This window comes from Ostrea edulis, chromosome 6 (assembly GCF_947568905.1).
Source record: "Ostrea edulis chromosome 6, xbOstEdul1.1, whole genome shotgun sequence".
Lineage (NCBI taxonomy): Eukaryota > Metazoa > Mollusca > Bivalvia > Ostreida > Ostreidae > Ostrea > Ostrea edulis.
In genome coordinates, this window is record NC_079169.1 from 10,835,959 (window position 1) to 10,856,601 (window position 20,643).

The window sequence follows — 20,643 nt, forward strand, 5'->3', positions numbered from 1 at the left end:
GATATTTACCAAATTCACGAAAATCGAACACCACGAAATATAATGAGTCCACATTAGTTCATTTTGCTTCAATCTAATAACTACAATGTATATGTATATATATATATATATATATATATATATATATGAATACAGCAGAACATCGACCAATAGGACACGAACACATTGCTTAGAGACGTTCGTGATACCCGACGTCCTATTTACTACCAATATCTGTAAGGTTCGTACGTTATGCGGGGGGCTAACGCCATTGCGTTATCCGTTTGTCCAAACCTGAAATACATGTATAAAATTATATTATACAACTATAATTTTGTATCAGAATCAAAATATTGAGATTGGAGAAAGAAGACGCTAGTACAACGTAGTAAATCCATAATGATAATATTTAATTTTCATTCGAGGTAGTAAATCCATAAGGACAACATTTAATTTTCATTTGAGGTAGTAAATCCATAAGGACAACATTTAATTTTCATTTGAGGTAGTAAATCCATAAGGACAACATTTAATTTTCATTCGAGGTAGTAAATCCATAATGACAATATTTAATTTTCATTCGAGGTAATAAATCCACAATGACAATATTTAATATTCATTCGAGGTAGTAAAAGCATAATGACAATATTTAATTTTCATTCAAGGTAATAAGTCCATAATGACAATATTTAATTTTCATCAGCGACGATGTAGATGACTACATTTGAATTTTTAACAAACAAAATTCTGATTCACCAAAACCTTATTAAAAAAAAACCCACTAACGATATCTTAGAAACAAAAGCTGAATAATGATAAAGCACCACGGTATGTAGTTAAATGAAGCCATTATTGGGTAACGCAAATCATTCTCATTGTTTCCTCTCTATGCTGATAATCCAGATAGTTTCAAACTGTAGCTAGTGTAGAAATTTTGCCATCTTATTTTTGCTTGACGTAATATTACCTTGCACAAATAATTCCTATTGCTTAACATGGTCAAACATAATAAGCATTTAGAGACAATGGAAAGAGAAGTTAGAAATGGTTTATACAATATGTTTTTTATAGAAATTATACTTTTCAAAACGAAGAAGATTTCAATATTAGGTTTCAACATGTTTTGCACAAATGCGCAAGTCAATGATGAAAACTCAATATTTCCTGTATATTTCTTGACTAATTTTTTCACACAATCACTTATGGCACTAATGTTTCGCGTGCCTATAAGTGTTTAAGGGTATATATTAAGAATGAATTTAGCCGAGACATATTGTTTGTAATTTCTGATAACTTTCAGGTTTTTTCCTATTGATTATCAAATTCATATGTAACATCTCAAAGTCATTTTACTTACTGTTCGATTACAAATATCCTTGAATATATCAATGCTATGCAGTTAGATTATGGTTCCTTTTGTTTTGCAAGATCTGGTGTAAAATATCAAATCAAGATTACTTCGAAGAAATTTCGAAATCTCTTATAGGCAAGACTATTTTGGAGTTAAATTTTAAAACGAGTGTGCGTGGATACTTTCCTACATAAATTTAAATATCAGGGGTTTTGAAAATCAGAAGATAAGGTCATTGTAGGGCATCTTGCGAATGCACAATGCTGCACGAGGGTGTCATGTATTGCAAGTTTCTTGACAGTTTGGCAATTCACTTTGTTGCGATGACAAAATAAACAAGAGAACCGCAAACGATACAAAATTTCAGTGCAATATGGAGGCCTCTGCTGGTGGACTGTTAGACCCGAGGGTCTCTACAGCCCAGTTGCTAAGTACTTCATTACTAGATTGAAAATACGGATGTATATTTAATTGCTGTTATAAAATTTAGAAATTCATTTCAAAATTAAGGATTATCTCCCTCACGCATAGCTCTTATCCTTGGACGAATTTGGCTCCACTTGTTTGGCACGCTGTTTTTGGCTATATTTAGCTCTAAAACTTCATAGTTATTTCGGATTTCAAACATTTCGGTTGAGCATCACTGAAGAGACATTATTTGTAGAAATGCGCATCTGGTGCATCAAAATTGGTACCGTATACGTTTTACATCTATATCCATAATGAGAAAAAGTCCAGAAAACTATTTTACCTAACTTTAACCCTAAACGTCGGTCATGGTGCACCAATTAAGCTGAAATGCAAACTGAACCTGTATTTCTTCTGAGAGAAAGGCTGTGGTTATGTTTCAGGGCAATACCTGTATCCATAACTTAAAAAAAAATCTGGAAAGCTATTTGATCTACTTTAAGCCCTAAAGTTGATCATGGTACACCAATTAAACTGAAATACAAACTTGTATTCCTCCGAGAGGAAGTTTGTAATTAAATTTTAAGGCAATATTTGTATCCGTAGCGAAAAAAAGTCCGGAAAACTATTTGACCTACTTTTAGCCTTAAAGTAGGTCTAGGTGCAACACTCTAGCAGAAATGCAACATTATATTGATTGATTGACTTGATATTGTCCAATGTCCCTCTCGAGAACTTTCACTCATGCAGATGGAGACGTCACAATTATTGGTGAAGGGCTGCAAAATTTAGGACTATGCTCGGCGCTTACATCCTTTGATCCGGGATGGATCCGGGTTAGAATAGGTCCTCAGTACCCCTTGCTTTTCGTAAGAGGCGACTAAATGGGGCGGTCCTTCGGATGAGATCGCAAAAACCGAGGTCTCGTGTCACAGCAGGTGTGGCACGATAAAGATCCCTCTCTGCTCAAAGGCTATAAGCGCCGAACATAGGCCTAAATTTTGAAGCCCTTCACCGGCAATGATGACGTCTCCATATGAGTAAAATATTCTCGAGAGGGACGTTAAACAATATTCAATCAATCAATCAATCAGGGATGGATCTTTATCGTGCCACACCTACTGTGACATGGAGCTTCGGATTTTGAGATCACATCTTAAGGAATGTCTTATTTGTCCGCCTCTTACGACAAGCAAGGGGTACTGAGGATCTATTCTAACCCGCATTCCTACAAGAAAAGTGTATAAAACCGACCTTCTTTTCTTCTCATTTTCCATAGCTTTTCTTCTCTTTTCCTGTTCTTTTTTCTTGCGGAGATAAAAGAGGCTGACGATGACTGTTACCAAAACTAAAACAATAGCCAATGAGACCCCGAGCCCGACGCCTAAAATCATGCCATTATTGTCTGAAAAAGATTATAGGGTATTCAATGTATAACGACCATATTTCATATCAATAAATGGATTGTTGGATTTTTGCAATCATGGTATCATTTTGAAGGATTCATCAAATAAAAATAATCTACCAAAGTAATTTAATTTTTTTGTTTACTGTTTGATTTTTTTCACCTATGATTTAACATTGTTAAAGTCTATGGGAAGAGCATGTTTTATCAAAATATTTTTAAAAGAAATTATATTTTCATGCATATCTCTTGGTAAAAAGTTACACCTACTTTCTCATTATAAGAATATGAAATAAAATTAATCATTTACCACACACATTTTTAAAAAATTAGATTTTCTTATTTTTACAAAGAGCAGATAACTTCAAAAAAGTATCAAGCGCAAAAAGGATAGCTTCTAATCATTTACCAGACATGTGAATTTCATCTGCTTCACTTTCATCATTATTTAACAATAAATATTTATGTTGATATAAATCCTTTAAAATTGCTCATTATCTTTTCGTTATACATTAAATATCTTAAAATTAGAGCAAGTATTGTGCATTAGGTTAAGAAATGACAAACCATTTTTTGTAAGAAATATACTTTTACTTCTGAAGAACAAGAGACACATGTGCCACATAGCTCACCGAGTCTACTTGCTTTATATTTAAAGATTTTCCCTATATATTCGCATGTAAAACTTTGATCCCTATTGTGGCCCAACCTAACTCTGGAGGCCATGATTTTTACAAATTTGAATCTGCACTATGTCAGGAAGCTTTCATGTAAATGTAAACCTTTTTGGCCAAGTGGTTCTTGAAAAGAAGATTTCTTAAGATTTCCCTATATATTTTCATGTAAAACTTTGCTCCCTTATTATGGCCCCATCCTACTCCCAGGAGTCATGATCTGAACAAACTTGAATCCACTTTATACCATGATGTTTTCAGATAAAATCTTCTCCTGTGGCCCAGTGGTTCTTGAGAAGAAGACATTTGAAGATTTTCCATATATATTCGCAAATAAAAATTTGATCCCCTATTGTGGTCCCACCTTACCCCTTGATGGTGATGATTTTAATTAACGCGAATCTCCACTATGTCAAGAAGCTTTCACGTAAATTCAAGCTTTTTTGGCCCAGCGGTTCTTGAGAAGATTCTTAAATGACCCCATCCTATTTTTGCATTTTTGTGATCATCTTCTCTTTGAAGGGGCAATGGCCCTTCATTTGAAAAAACGTGAATTCCCTTTACCTAAGGATACTTTGTACCAAATTTGGTTAAAATTGCCTATTAATTTTGGCAAAGGTGATTTTCCTGTATATCAGCATGTAAGCTTTTGATCCTCTAATGTAGCCTATCCTACCCTGGGGTCCATGATCTGAAATAACTTAAATCTACTTTATACCAGGCTCCGGGATCATGAAACTGTCTTAAAGTTAAGCCAAAATTTTGACTTTAAATTAAGATTTGAACTTAGCTAAGATTGCTGACTTAAATGGATCACAAAACGAACTTAAGCAAATCTTAACTAAGATTGTCTTAACTTAAGTCTAAGTCTAGAATCTTAAATTGCTATAGCAACAAGGAACTCTTTTGCGTAGAGGTAACAAAAAGATATAAAAAATAAATGACTTAAACAACATAGTCAGTGTCTAAAACGTCTAGTTTATGATCACTAATGCTGACGCAGGCACATACATGTACCAACACCCCCCCCCCCTTTTATTAAAAAGAAACTTATTTTCATTTTTACATACATGTTCATACAAATTGTGATGTATTGACCCTGTCGCCTCCCTCTTTCTAAAAGTAGTAATGAATGAAAGTGGAAATGTAAGAGTAATTGAAGCGATAATTTTATTAAATTCAATGCAGGACTTTATTTATTTTGTCGACTGTGTGAGTACATGTAGCAAAGAAGGATAACTCTAATTAATTTCAAATTCGGGCTCGGGCTGCACATTATTCGTATGCAAATGCAGACTGCAAGTAATGATTGTTTTCTTCTTCCACATTGTCAACAAACTCAATCAGGTAAATACATGTACTTTTGTAGTCGTAACGTTTTAGTGAAACGGTCGTATGTGTACATGCTACTTTCACATTTACATCTACTTTACAAACTACGATCAGGCAGTGAAACGGACAATCGGGCAATCAATCCTGTGATGTTTTGATCACATAAGAAGTCATATTTATGCCTGTATATTTGAAAACGCCCGCTCTCAATTTTTCTGGGCGAGTGGTGTTACTTTTCGATTACATGGATTTGACTTCTTTTCCTGTAATGGCAATACTCTGCTTAAAGAAAAACAATTTTTTTTTCATTATATGATTTTCAATGTCAATATCCTGTTTTCGATCTACCGACAGTCTATTGTTTCTTAAATAAATGATTTGCCCGCTTCATGGTAGGGACAGACATCTTCAACGACAGATTTTCTCTTAATCGCCTCAAAAATGCAACCAGCGCGGCCATTTTGAACGAACTTAGCGATAGTCTGAGAAAGTTAAGACAGCTCCAAGGCAGTCTTAAAATTTAAGACAAAATACCAATCTTAAGCCTAAGTGATTTTTTTGTGATCCACTTTAAGACCAGTCTTAAGATTTAAGTGCAACTTTATTGATTTAAGACAGTCTTAAAGTTTAAGACGGTTTCATGATCCCGGAACCAGGAGGCTTTTAGGTAAATCTCCACTTTTTTGGCACTGTGGTTTTTGAGAAGACTTAAAAAGATTTTCCCTATATATTCGCATGTAAAAATGTGGCCCCACCCTACCCTTAGGGGTTATGATTTTAAAAAACGTGAATTTCCACTATGTCAGCAAGTTTCCATGTAAATTTTAGTTTTTCCGGCCCAGTGGTTCTTGAGACGAAGGTTTTTAAATGACTCTACCCTATTTTTGCAGTTTTTGTGATTATCCCCTCTTTGAAGGGGAATGGTCCTTCATTTGAACAAACTTAAAGAATGATTTGTACCAAGTTTGGTTGAAATTGGCCGAGTAGTTCTGTAGAAGTCAAAAGTATGAAAGGTTCACAGACAGACGGAAGGACAGACCGACGGACAGACAGACGAACAACGGATGATCAGAAAAGCTCACTTGAGCTTTCAGCTCAGGTGAGCTAAAATGACCACATCATACACCCTCATTATTTGAGTGTAACTATTACATCGAGCAAGTAAGAATAAAAAAGTGAAAATTTTCATGAAATTTAATGAAGTCTGAATATATGTTCTTTAGAGACGATTACATACAAGTCCGAGAATGTATATAGAACATAAGAATGGGAATCCTGCTTGATATGTGGCAAATTTATAATATCTACACGAAGTTTCAATATTTTTGTAGAGAAAAAGTTGCGGTTTTCTAAGTTATGATACGAGAAATAAAAAGGTAGCATTTATGGACTTACCTGGTTTTGAATTGCTCCTGAAAGGGATACAATGTGAAACAAATCAAATGTTAATCATGGACTTCGAACAACTTCTTTATGTCATATGAAGTAAAAAAAAAAAAAAAAAAAAAAAAAATTCCCGCGTTTTCCCGCGTTGGATTTGAAGTTACCCCGTCGGTCTGGATTAGTTTTTCTTTTTGCTAGAAAACCCGAAACCTACCTTAGAAAAAAATTCTTTCTATTCTATTACTGTTTAAAAATTGATTACATTGCCAAAGCTATTCTACAGTCCAGAGCTAGATGAACGAACAAGGTCACAGATCTTTAATATAGGATTCTTAAGACCAGAGGTTTTGTGTTTTGATCTGTGTGGGTACGATAAAGAATCAGAACTACGACATGCGGCCGTGAGCGCCAAACAGAAGTCAAACTGGCACTTCACAATATGATTGTGACATCTCTACGTGAGTGAAAAAGTCAAGCGAAATGAAAACTTCCGACATTTTCACGATATCTGCCTGACTGCTGTTAGATGGAATGGACACTTGACAGATGTATACTAGCGGAAAAAAGAAACTGTGCATTGTTTAATATATGTAAAAATAATAATAAAAAGACATAACAATGAACTAATTTTGTTTTTTGTAATACTGTTAACAAATGTATTCGTTACAACATTTCATAATCCATTAATGTTGACGTCGAATAACGTCAATTTCAGCACACTCGAAGACACTGATATTCGAACTTGAATTAACAAAGTTAATAACGCGTGTGACCACCATTTGCATTCACGCATGCTTGACAACGGCGCCTCATTTATGCCACTAAAGTGTTAAGAAATGCTTGAGGGACGTTGTTCCAGATATTGGTTAAATCCTGGCCTAAATCATCCAATGTCACTGGCTGATTTGGTAAACGGCGTGGACGTCGTTCCATTTCATCCCAGACGTGCTCGATCGGCGAAAAATCGGGGGAAACAGCTGGCCAAGGCAAGACATCGACATTCTGTTGAACAAAAAGTCCCTGACTACACGTGCAACATGTGGCCTTGCGTTGTCTTGCTGCAGAGTAATGTGATTTTGCTGTCTCTGTATGAAGGATATCACATGGCGCTAAATAATTTCATTTCCTCTCGATAGCGTACGCCGGTGAGATTTCCATTGACAATTTGTAGAGGGGTCCTTCCACGTGCTGTTATTCCACCCAACACCATAACGCTACCTCCACCGAATTGTCTAAGTTACACAACACAAGCATCCTGGTACCGCTCCCCAACGCGACGATACACTCTACAACGGCCGTCACTGCTAACAAATGAAATCTGGATTCATCCATGAACAGAATTTTGGCCCAGTCCTGTATTCTGAATCGCAGATGTCGTCTGTACCACGCTAGTCTAGCGATACCATGACGTTGAAGCAGCATTGGGTGCACCGCTGGACGTCTTGGTCTAATGTTGTGCTCGCGCGGACGATTACCCACATTTCTTGGACTAATTGGTCGAAGTCCAGGAATGCTACGAGCAGTCAAACTTACTGTCTGGAAACGATTTCTCAGGTGCACAAGTCTAATGTGGTTGTCCTGTCGACGCGACATCATACGAGGACGCCCAGAACGTGGTCGATCCCAAGTGCTATCAGATTGTTGGAAACGTCTCCATAATGACTGAATGGTTTTCCGATGAACTCCATAGTGTCTTGTTACGATATTTTGTGCCATTCCAGCTTGAAGCATCCCAACAGCACGATTACATTGGTTTTCGCGGAGTCGTGGCATGACAGAAGGGTAAATTTTGTCAAAACTAAAGTGCTTTTCTTAACGAATAGTGTCAAAACAAACCTTTTACACTTCTTACTCCAAACAGTATTGGCCAGTAAAACTTGTGCGTACGAACACTTCAATAAACAACATGTGTTCACTAACCATGAAAACGTCCGTGCATCTGAGTCGGGTACTATCCAATATTGTTAAAAAAAAAAACATCACCTCTATCGATTGTTTAGATTTTATAAATATAAACAATAAATATAGAAAAATTATACTAAATTTTATAATGCACAGTTTCTTTTCCCCGATAGTATATAAGGGAAGTCCGATGGAGGAACAAGATTTTGCGAGTTTGACGTAGGTATGTCGTAAGAAATTTCTACGATCTATATATTTTTTTAAAATCTCAGATGACCTAACATTTAGCAAGGAAATATCATATTTCTCATAGTAGGGTATCGAAAAACACATTTGTGAAAAATCATGACGTCGAGGATTAAGCATTTGTTTAATGTATGATATAACTAGGGGAAATTCCTACTGCAATCGTGGGAGGATGTGTCGCACAAACATTTTGTCATGGACACCTTGAAATGTACCCAGGCACAAGATGAATAATTAGGAAACTTTAGAATTCATATCCATATTTCATTTCTGCATCTAAAAAGAAGTTTTCAAAGGGAAAAGAGTGCCTTCTGTGAGTTATGAAACTCTTTTCTGTCATATAACATAATGTTGTGTAGTTCAACACACTGTTCAGCTTACTTGCAGAAACCGGTGTCCTCGTCGCATTGCTCTCTTAGAGAACACGTCACATATAGTGCAGCTATTTCACATGTCCTAGTTTTTCGAGTGAATGTTACTGCAACAGAAATATTGCAAAATTCTTAAAACAATAAGCTAAAGTCCAAATCATAGATCATAAGATATATATAGTTTATTGAAAAACCGATGGCACAAAGTATTTCTATTGCGACATCAAGATGAAAAACAAAAAAAATATTGTTAATATGTTCAGAATGGCCTAGATGCTACCATTTGTCGTCCTTTCGTTGACCATTAAAGTGACTTCGGAGAATGTTGAATTTGACCCGCTGAGCTGTATGGAGGAGGTCCCAGTGGATAGCGTGGAGAGAGTCTTGGACAGAGCCGCCGTACTGGAAGACATATTGGAGCCGGCAATTACCACATCATGATCAACAGAAAGGTCACCGTTCGTTTGGATGCTACGCCTTCTTCTGTTGCTTTTGGAACTTGGAATATGAAAGAAGGTCAATATCAGTACCCATTTAATTTTCAATATACAAATTTCTTAATACTGTACAATTATGTGATTTCTCGTACAAATTTCGTGTATTTGGTGGTAACAAAATCCTTTGAATTAATACCCAATTGAATTATTATCCAGTATTGTTCAATGTCAAGACGATTTTCTAAAAAAAAAAAAAAAACTAACAAAAAGCAAACAATCGAGCCACTGATTTTTATTCTTCAAAAAAGGAATATTAATTGTACAGCAAAACATCAGTCCCACGATGATAAATGCTTCAACTGTATAGTAGATTTATTTACATGTACTTACACAATAGTAATGTCTCTGATATAGACAGTCTTAAAGCTGTCGATTCTCGGCTTGTAGAAGCTTTCCAACTGAAAATGTGGTATTGAAAGTATTAGTGGATCTACGAGAAGGTTGTCCTATGATACAAAGCTCGTGAAGGTTGGCACCATTACCCAGAAGTAGTTTTACTAGATGGAGGACAATGGCGTCTTGGTAGACATCCACACATATGAAAAAAGGGAATCGAAAAGTAGAGAAAGATGACAAAGCTCTATAGGGAAAATGAGTGTTTCATGAGCAACATCCGAGACTCGTGCTAAAAATTCACAACACTTCCTGCAACACTAAACGTTTTTCATAGATAGGAGACCAACAAAGCAATCTCTCTTTAAGCTTCATACATTGAATAAACAAACTGGAAGCAATTACACATCTTTTAATATGTCTTATATAAACCCAATTGGGCTGAATTAGAAAAAAAAACACCGAAGAACTAATTATAGCAATATACAGTTTCTGATAGATAAGCTAGAGTAATTTGTTCACTTACGGCCGTCTGCCTCTCTGTGACCAGTGTGATAATTTGTTCTCTGTGACGGTGTGATAATTTGTTCACTTACTGATGTCTGACTCTCTGTGACCAATGTGATAATTTGTTCTCTGTGACAGTGTGATAATTTGTTCACTTACTGACGTCCGACTCTCTGTGACCAGTGTGATAATTTGTTCACTTCTCTGTGACAAGTGTGATAATTTGTTCACTTACTCTCGTCTGCCTCTCTGTGACCAGTGTGGTAATTTGTTCACTTACTGTCGTCTGCCTCTTTGTGACCAGTGTGGTAATTTGTTCACTTACTGTAGTTTGCCTCTCTGTGACCAGTGTGGTAATTTGTTCACTTACTGCCGCCTGACTCTCTGTGACCAGTGTGATAATTTTTTCACTTCCCTGTGACAAGTGTGATAATTTGTTCACTTACTGTCGTCTGCCTCTTTGTGACCAGTGTGGTAATTTGTTCACTTACTGTCGTCTGCCTCTCTGTGACCAGTGTGATAATTTGTTCACTTACTGTCGCCTGACTCTCTGCGACCAGTGTGATAATTTGTTCACTTACTGTCGTCTGCCTCTCTGTGACAGTGTGATAATTTGTTCACTTACTGTCGTCGGACTCTCTGTGACCAGTGTGATAATTTGTTCACTTACTCTCGTCTGCCTCTCTGTGACCAGTGTGGTAATTTGTTCACTTACTGTCGTCTGCCTCTTTGTGACCAGTGTGGTAATTTGTTCACTTACTGTAGTTTGCCTCTCTGTGACCAGTGTGGTAATTTGTTCACTTACTGCCGCCTGACTCTCTGTGACCAGTGTGATAATTTGTTCACTTCCCTGTGACAAGTGTGATAATTTGTTCACTTACTGTCGTCTGCCTCTTTGTGACCAGTGTGGTAATTTGTTCACTTACTGTCGTCTGCCTCTCTGTGACCAGTGTGATAATTTGTTCACTTACTGTCGCCTGACTCTCTGCGACCAGTGTGATAATTTGTTCACTTACTGTCGTCTGCCTCTCTGTGACAGTGTGATAATTTGTTCACTTACTGTCGTCGGACTCTCTGTGACAGTGTGATAATTTGTTCACTTACTGTCGTCGGACTCTCTGTGACAGTGTGATAATTTGTTCACTTACTCTCGTCTGCCTCTCTGTGACCAGTGTGGTAATTTGTTCACTTACTGTCGTCTGCCTCTCTGTGACCAGTGTGATAATTTGTTCACTTACTGTCGTCTGCCTCTCTGTGACCAGTGTGATAATTTGTTCACTTACTGCCGCCTGACTCTCTGTGACCAGTGTGATAATTTGTTCACTTACTGTTGTCGGACTCTCTGTGACCAGTGTGATAATTTGTTCACTTACTCTCGTCTGCCTCTCTGTGACAGTGTGATAATTTGTTCACTTACTGTCGTCTGCCTCTCTGTGACCAGTGTGATAATTTGTTCACTTACTGTCGTCTGACTCTCTGCGACCAGTGTGATAATTTGTTCACTTACTGTCGTTTGCCTCTCTGTGACCAGTGTGATAATTTGTTCACTTACTGTCGTCTGCCTCTCTGTGACAGTGTGATAATTTGTTCACTTACTGTCGTCCGACTCTCTGTGACCAGTGTGATATACTCTCTGGATGTTTTGTTGATAATGCCCGTCACATCAACATTCGAAAGAGTTAAACTGATTTCATATACTAATTCCTTTACATCTGAAAGGGTTAGAAAATTCTTAAGTTACGTATATTGTTTGTACATCTGAAACACAGTACCTTTCATTTACATTAACATGATAGGCACTGAGCAATATGTGACAGACGCTATATTTTGTATTTAGCTCTTTCCATTTTCTTTTAACAGTGTCACTATGTGTAAGAGTACAAGAGAGGAAAGAGCCTTTACTGTTATTCCACTGATGCACATATTCGGCAGCATTTCCAGATCCATCTACCATTTTGACTGTCAGCGCGTAATTTCCATTCCTTAGTTTTGCTCCAATCCAGCTGTTGTTACAGGATACTGTTATCAACTGTACAGGAGACTGAACGGTACAAACTGACGTCACTGCTTCACTTGTCGTCCATGACAATGTCATATTTCCAGCAGTTTGTGAAGGCGGTATCCTATTCCATTGGAGTGAGGGTGGTGTAACGTCCTCTGAAAAATTGTTTGGATCGTTTTGGTTCATTGTATACATGTTTCATTTCCGTGCACGTTTGATACATGGGGTTGCAAAATTCACCATTTTTTGTTCATTCTTTTATGCTATACATGATATACATTTAATACGATATGAGCAAACTTAAGAAGTCCTTCAAATCATTAAAATAATTTTGACACCACCCTGAAACTAAACCCTTACCCCCATGGATCATGAAATTTACTATCCTATTAAATAACTATCTACTAAATCTAAACATCCATTTAGTTTCAATCTAGTATCAATAACATTAAAGCAGATATCATTTATATGTTATGCACATATATACTATATATATAAAGTTTGTCAGACCCACCCTGGAGTCAGACCCCTACCCCGGGGATCATGAAATTTACAATTGTGGTAGAGGCGTTCCTGCTCTACATCACTATGCAATGAGGTTTTCTTAAACTTGTGCGGTTCTAGAGGAGAAGATTTTTGAAAATTGGTCGATTTTGGGCAGTTTTTGCCCAGCCCCTAGAACCCCAGGGGTACAGGAGTCCTGAAATTTACAATGTCCCCTTGTCCCAAAGATGCTTCATACCATATTTGAAAAGAATTGGAATAGTAGTTCTCAAGTAGTTAAAAATTCTAAATTGTTAACGCATGGCGGACGACCCACGACGACGACCAATTGCAATAGGTCACTTGAGTAAACTAATAAAGAATGCATTTGCAATATTGGTTAAGCTTATGACATTTATATGCGTTACAACAATTACAGTGCATATGGGTAGTAAACTGGCATGTAATACGCTTCAGTACCCAAATGAAATGCAATTTATCACTATTCAGAGGGAGGGAGTTGGAGGGGGAGAGGGCTATCCTCTGTCCGCCCCCTCATCTAAAGATCAAAGGAAACTGTCGTTGATAACTTCGATAATCAGGTACGGATTGGGGTGTCACGGACAGGTGTGCGATATTGTGTGTATACTACACAGTGTCAGTGCATAGAGATGGAATAATTTGAGGATGCAGCTCCGTACTCTTCTGTCATTCCCAACGAGGGACTATTTCTTAGTGGCACACCATCGTTCCAACAATACAACTCTCCTTTTAATAAAGGAACGCTGTCCCGCTGATATGTTGCGTATTCACAAAGCACTTGTTTTAAAAAATTGGCATTATTTCAAATAACATGTTAAAATGTTAAAAACAAACTTCATTGAAATCGCTCCTGTACTGACAATATTTTCTATAAACAGCACACACAATACCGTTGCGCGGATAAATATCCGTGCACAACATGCTGCCATGCTTGTAGAACTCTCACCAAGCATTTTCCTGCAGACAATATCAAGAACGCTATAAAATAAGTTTCGCTTTTGAAAATACATTTGAGTATGAACACATTTGAGGCTTCACGCCTGCATATGAAATCTGCAGTTATGCATGGTGGCGTAAAGTGTTGCTGTTCATACTCTTATGCATTTTCAAACATGAAATTCATTTCTTGTAATTCTTTTCTGCCTTCAATTCTTTCGGATATTCTCAGCTGTTACATGTAAATAAGAAGTACTATATTTATCAAGATTCATACGCGCATTTTTGACAACTACAAATCGTTGATGAGGTAATGGCTATTACAGCAGGTAAAGATATCAAAGGCAAAACATCGGAAATGTAAATATACGTACATACTAACATGGAACCCAAGAATGCTACGAGGGCGAGTCAATAAGTAACCAGCCTATCCCATTTCCGATTGACCGAGACGGTCATGATTTTCATGCCTTGATTCAATACATGTTTTATACATGGATACAGAATTGCACGCGTATCGAGTCATTCTTTAATAAGATATTGAATATCAAATATGCTAAGGCATGCTTTTTATCTAATGTTGAGTACCGTGCTATAATTCGGTACTTGCAAATAAAAGGTAAAACGGGCAAGGAAATACACGACGAGTTAGCCGATGTTTATGGGTCTTCTGCACCATCTTATGCTCAGGTTAAATTCTGGGGGTAGGGGGAATTCAAACGCGGTAGAACGTCTTTAGAAGATGAAGCCAGGCCTGGAAGCCCACTGGATGCCACCGACGAAGAAATGTGTAAGAAAGTTTGGGATCTGGTATACTATGATAGGCCAATTCAGGTGGAAGAAATAGCGCAGGCATTAGGCATTTCACATGGTAGCATTTCAACAATCTTACATGATCGTTTAGGTAAGCGCAAGCTAACAGCCTGTTGGGTCCCCAAATCCCTTAGCGATGAGCAAATGACAACCAGAGTATCATTATTCAGAGCATTGTTGAAGCGTTTTAGGTCAAAAGATGATTTTTGGTTGCGTCTTGTGACTGTAGATAAGACTTGGGTTCATTATTATGAGCCAGAGAATAAAGCTCAGAGTCGTCAGTGGATAGGGCCCGGGCCCCGAGGCCAAAGAAGTTGAAGACCCAACCATCTGCTGGCAAGGTGATGACCACAGTATGTTTTGACGCAAAAGACGTTATTATGTTGGACGTTTTACCCATGAGAAGTACAATAGCTGGAGTGTAATATGCAATTTGCTGGACCAGCTGAGAACCACCATCTGTGAAAAACGCCGAGGTAAACTCTCTAAAAGTGTTTTTCTGCAACAGAACAACTCAAGAGTCCACACTTTCAAAGTTGCAATGGATGCTGTAGCGAGAAACAGGTGTGAATTAATACCACATCCTTTCTCTTCGCCTGACCTAGCTCCTAACAACTTCTTCCTATTCCCAAACTTGAAATAGGATATCCATAGACGTCATTTCCCGTGTGACGAAGAAGTAGTGACGGTATTTGAGGAGTGGGCCAATGGAAAGGACCCTGACTTTTTCCGTTCTGAGCTGAGGACACTTAAACACCGTTGGTCTAAATACATCACACTAGAGGGCAATTACATCTAAAAAGAAGAGGTGGATCTCAACCGGAAATAAGTGAGACTGGTTACTTATTGACTTGCCCTTGTACATCAGAAAATCTTTGTTTCCATTTCCCCCAAATTATCCGTTTTGGACATTCTAACTCTAGCTTACATATTCCGAAATTTTGATATCGATATAAGAAAATAACGGAAATACTTCGTAACAAAACTAAATTCTCGGTAGCCATGCAATGCACAATCACTGTTGTGCAAATATAAGCTAAATGATTAAAAGTGATTTATCTAGTTGCTGTGTAGATGTCAAATTCTGTCTTTTGTACTGATAGAATTCGAAATATGTCTTTTACACCGACGTTATATAGTAATCAAATTCGTATAGGCGGACATATTGTAATAGTTCTTTCAATAATCAGACGGACATATATTGACCCTTTGAAAAAAAAATTGAGCGGACATATAGTGCAGGCGGACATATAGTGACTGGTCCAAAATTGGGCGGACATTTAGTGCAGGCGGACATATAAGGAATCAATTTGTGCCTTAGATTTTTCTACTATGAAAAACACTTGGTATCTTGTAAATTAGAATTTCATACCTTGATGTACTTGCCAAAAAATGAAGCAAACAACTGTATTTAATGACCAGATATTTACAGCGTACGAAAGTTGCCTGATCACCTTTACAGGAATTATACAGATTGATGTAGCAATTGATGTATGATACATAGCTTGTCCTAAAGTTTTTAAATGGATATATAATATAAAAAAAATTGAAATTAATACCATTAATCCAAGAGTGTACGTAGGGTCCTCCAAAGTTCCCTGATGAATCTGTCAGCGTGATCCTGATCGTGAATGATCCCGGTGAAAGGTCCACGCCTACCCAGCTTCCATCACATGACACGTTACTTGTGAAGTTTGTGGGATCCTGAATAAGGCAGCTGGTGTTTACCGGCTCCGTAACGGTCCAAGTTATTGTGGCGTTACTGTAGGTTCTTGGCGGTTTTTCAGAAAACGTCAATCGTGGTTTGATTGTATCCACTATTTAATAATGACATTGAAACATAGTTGATATTATGAAGCACTGCCGTGGTCATATATTCTACAGGTCATGACAAGATTAGCGCAATCAAACATTTTTCTCTAATATGATTATTACTGCCGCATCAGTTGAGCTTGCTTGCTTTATTTTACAACAATGCTGTTCTGTTTGACTTACTCACCATTATTACTGCTGTATCAGTAGAATTTGATTGCTATATTTTCCGACAATGCTATTCTGTTTGACTTACTCACCATTATAACTGCTGTATCAGTAGAGCTTGATTGCTTTATTTTACGACAATGCTGTTCTGTTTGTCTTACTCACCGTTATCACTGCCGTATCACTTGAGCTTGATTGCTTTATTTTACGACAATGCTATTCTGTTTGAATTACTCACCGTTATGCCAGTTATGACCAAAGTCGGCAATATTGTTGCCAAGATCTATTAAACGAATATTAAGACTGTAGTTTCCTCCCTGTAAACTGATCCCAGACCAGGATCTAGAGTCACACGAGAACACAGTGGTGTTGTCAGGCGTTATCAAAGTACAGGTCGCCAACACTGGCTCATTTACCGACCATGTGATCGTTGCGTCATTTACTGTGAGGACACCAATGCGCGTGAATGTAAGGATTGGAGGAGTGACGTCATCTACATGAAAAAGGTGATGATAGCAAACAGTGATCAATCTCATATAGCCTATAAAGAATATAAAATTGAGAGCATCGCAAACATGGACACCTAAAAAACATCAAACATTGCATTAGGTTCCTAGGAGGAGTATTCATCTCATAATGACCAGTCACATCCGCCGTGGGCCCTATATCTTGATAAGATAATCAAAGTAATCCGTAGTTAAAATCAGTATGTAAAGAACGATCTAACAATTGGTATGAAACACTGCAGAGAACATTCGACATAATGACAGGTTGTATTTTAAGATCATTATAACATTCATAGAATTTGCAAATTGCTGACTTTAAAAGACTGTTGAAATTCAAGTAACATCATCATTCGCAGATAATGTTCTGGTAATTGAATCAGTTAAAGACATAACCACCTTATGAAGGTGATAATGGAATATTGATACACAAATATAGGAAGTTGAGGAAGCTGGAGTCATACCATTTGTCATAAAAGTTAAATTGTGTTTACCGTATACGTTCAGTAAAATATCTAATTATGAATGTGGAGGTCTCCAGGGTGTCTTTTGTTTCGATTTCTCTAGGCTATATCTCATCAATATATGAATGAAAGTGAATATTGTTAATAAATAAAACGTCGAAAACATGACATAAATCATTGTATAGTGTCATTTGCCGTCAATATAGTTAAATGAAAGGTGAATATAACGAATAATGATCACTCACATAATTTCTATAAGCAATACAAAATAGACAATTTGGCAAACACAGACCGCTGAATATACCAGTTGTAGGATTTTGATCCACTCGATATATTTATATCTTTCAAAGAATCGAGAATTCTGAAATTGTCCACACTCTATAGTATTACCTATATTTTAAGGAATTAATTAGAACAACCATGAAAATCATGAAACATGGTAATTCATATTTTGTGATAGTTCAAGATTCAGATATAGGGATCACGGTGGGTCTGACCGGTCGACAGGGGATCTTTACTCCTCCTAGGCACCTGCTCCCACCTCTGGTACATTGTATAACCAGCTCTCTAATTCATATTCCTTATAGGAGTTATGAAATGATCACTGTTTGTCATTTTCGCCTTTCAACGGAGATAATTACCATTGTACCATGTGTATTTCGTCTGTGCAGAATTATTAGATTTATCTGTGCCAGTTATTTCCAAAGTGACGTTCCCTTCCGGTAAAAATGTTCCACTCCAACTTCCGTCACAGACAGGAAATACTTTGATCTGTACGGATGTTTTGACGACGCATGCTGATGTAGCGTCCTCGTTGTATGTCCAAGTGACCGTGGCATTATCAGAGGACTTATCACAAAAGGGAGTACTGGTCAAGGTCAACTCCGGAGGCTTTACGTCTCCTGTAAAGAAAATCACGTGACAGCAACATCGATATTATATTGTATATTTCATTTAACAAAGTGCGTTAGGGAGGAATTTAGTTTGCAGACTGTTCATTGTATTTTACATATGGGAGTGTTTGATTTGGGGGGTGTTAATGAATTGATATCATCATATAAAGTCTGTCCAATTCAATTAATGGTAACACAAAACATTAAACCGATAAAGTTTATTGATATAAAAGATGAATTACAGGTAATAGAACTTATTTGAAAGCTATAGTACAGGCAACGATACTGTAAAGGATTTAATAAATCTACAAGATACAGTTAAGGTATAGATACTGTCACCAGTTAACAGACGAGAATGCCAAAACTTACTGTTGAACCAACTATGTTGAAAAGGACCTGCCATATTCAGAGACTCATCATAAACTGTAACATTAAGTGTGAAATTTCCCTCTGGTAGATCATCCTCGCTCCACATTTCATGGCATACCACAGACCGGTAAAAAGATGGACCTTCCACTTCACAAACTGCAGTCACAACCTCGTTAGTTACCCACGTGATGGTGGCATTGCTTAGAGACTGTTTCGGGTGACGTATGAACATTAGTATTGGAGGCGTGACATCGACTGAAGGAATAATACACGTAATGCATTGATCAAGTTATGGAGAAATCTACACATCATGGATCATTCATAGATACAGTAGTTTTCACCACCTGCAGTATGTCTAGAGTGGGCGGAGTGAATGATATAATGAGAGGGTGAGGTTCTTTTCAAAAACTTACAGAAAATTGTACTAATGGAAACATTATAATGTGATGACTACTTGAATTGATGTTCAATATATCATTAAATAGCTTAAGCGTCAAATAAAAATGTATATAAAATTTTGGTATTATGTAGCATTTTACATATATTTTGGCGTTAGTCCACAAACATTTCGATCAACCGTGTATTTTTATTTTTTATTTTTAGATCAAACTCATTAAATAATCTTCTGCTAATGTTATCACGGCTTAAAAGTATTTTTGTTACGAGAACTTATTACAACTAGTAATTATCAATATCTTATTACTGTTAGTCCATGTGTGAAGAAACGGTCCCCCTGTTATACCGGCCAAGTCGACTAACGTGATGCTAATCTGGTATGAACCACGTGGTAAATCTACGGCTTCCCATTGGCCATCGCATGCTTCATTCATTTGTGTGGTGTTTGGATAAGTAATGATACAAGCAGACGATGTCAAGGGCTCGCTTACAGTCCATGCTACAGTTGCGTTACTTTTTGTCAGTGATGGATTTAATGTGAAAGTGAGGCTTGGAGGTGTGACGTCAACTACAAAACACATCATATAATAAGTAAATAGATAAATAGAATAAATAAATGTTTATTCTGTATATAAATGCATACAAACATATATACATAAATACTAAGGATAACCCATGAAAGCTCTTTTCCAATGGGGTCCATTGATGCACGGATGCTTGCGCTAGGGGGTATTTTATGTGGTGGGGGGAACCGAAGTACCCGGAGGAAACCCACATGTCCGAGCAGGAGACCGCCATACCCTCTCAAACAACCACTGCCGATCACGGGGATCGAACTCGGGTCGCAGAGGTTAGAAACGAAAGCGTTACCTTTGCGCTACCCAGACAACCCCGGACTAAGAAAACAACCTCGTTAGTTACCCACGTGATGGTGGAATTGCTTAGAGACTATTTCGGGTTACGTATGAACATTAGTATTGGAGGTGTGACATCGACTGGAGGAATGATACATAAATGCATTGATGATGTTACGGAGAAATCCACTCATTATGGAACATTTATAGATAACTGTAACAATCTGGTGTGTCCAGGGGTCCGTGTTTGCCCAACTATCTATTTTGTATTGCTTGTGGGAGTTATGAGATTGATCGCTGTTCGTTGTCTTCATCTTTCATATCCTAAATGGCGGTAGTGAATGATATCAAGAAAAGATGTTGGTTTTTGCAACAACAACAAAACGTATAGAACATTGCACTAATGAAAACAGTACATCATGTGGTGAATGCTTGAATTGATTATCTATATATAGCATTAAATAGCTTGAAATTCTGCAGAAAAATAAAAAGCGAAATAAAAATGTGTATAAAATGTTGG

At 37.3% G+C, this 20,643-nt stretch overlaps 1 pseudogene; it reads right to left on the reverse strand.

The window, feature by feature from the left end:
• Positions 1-203: 203 nt before the first annotated feature.
• LOC125645516 (uncharacterized) overlaps positions 204-20,643 on the reverse strand; it is a 72,272-nt pseudogene continuing 51,832 nt past the window's right edge.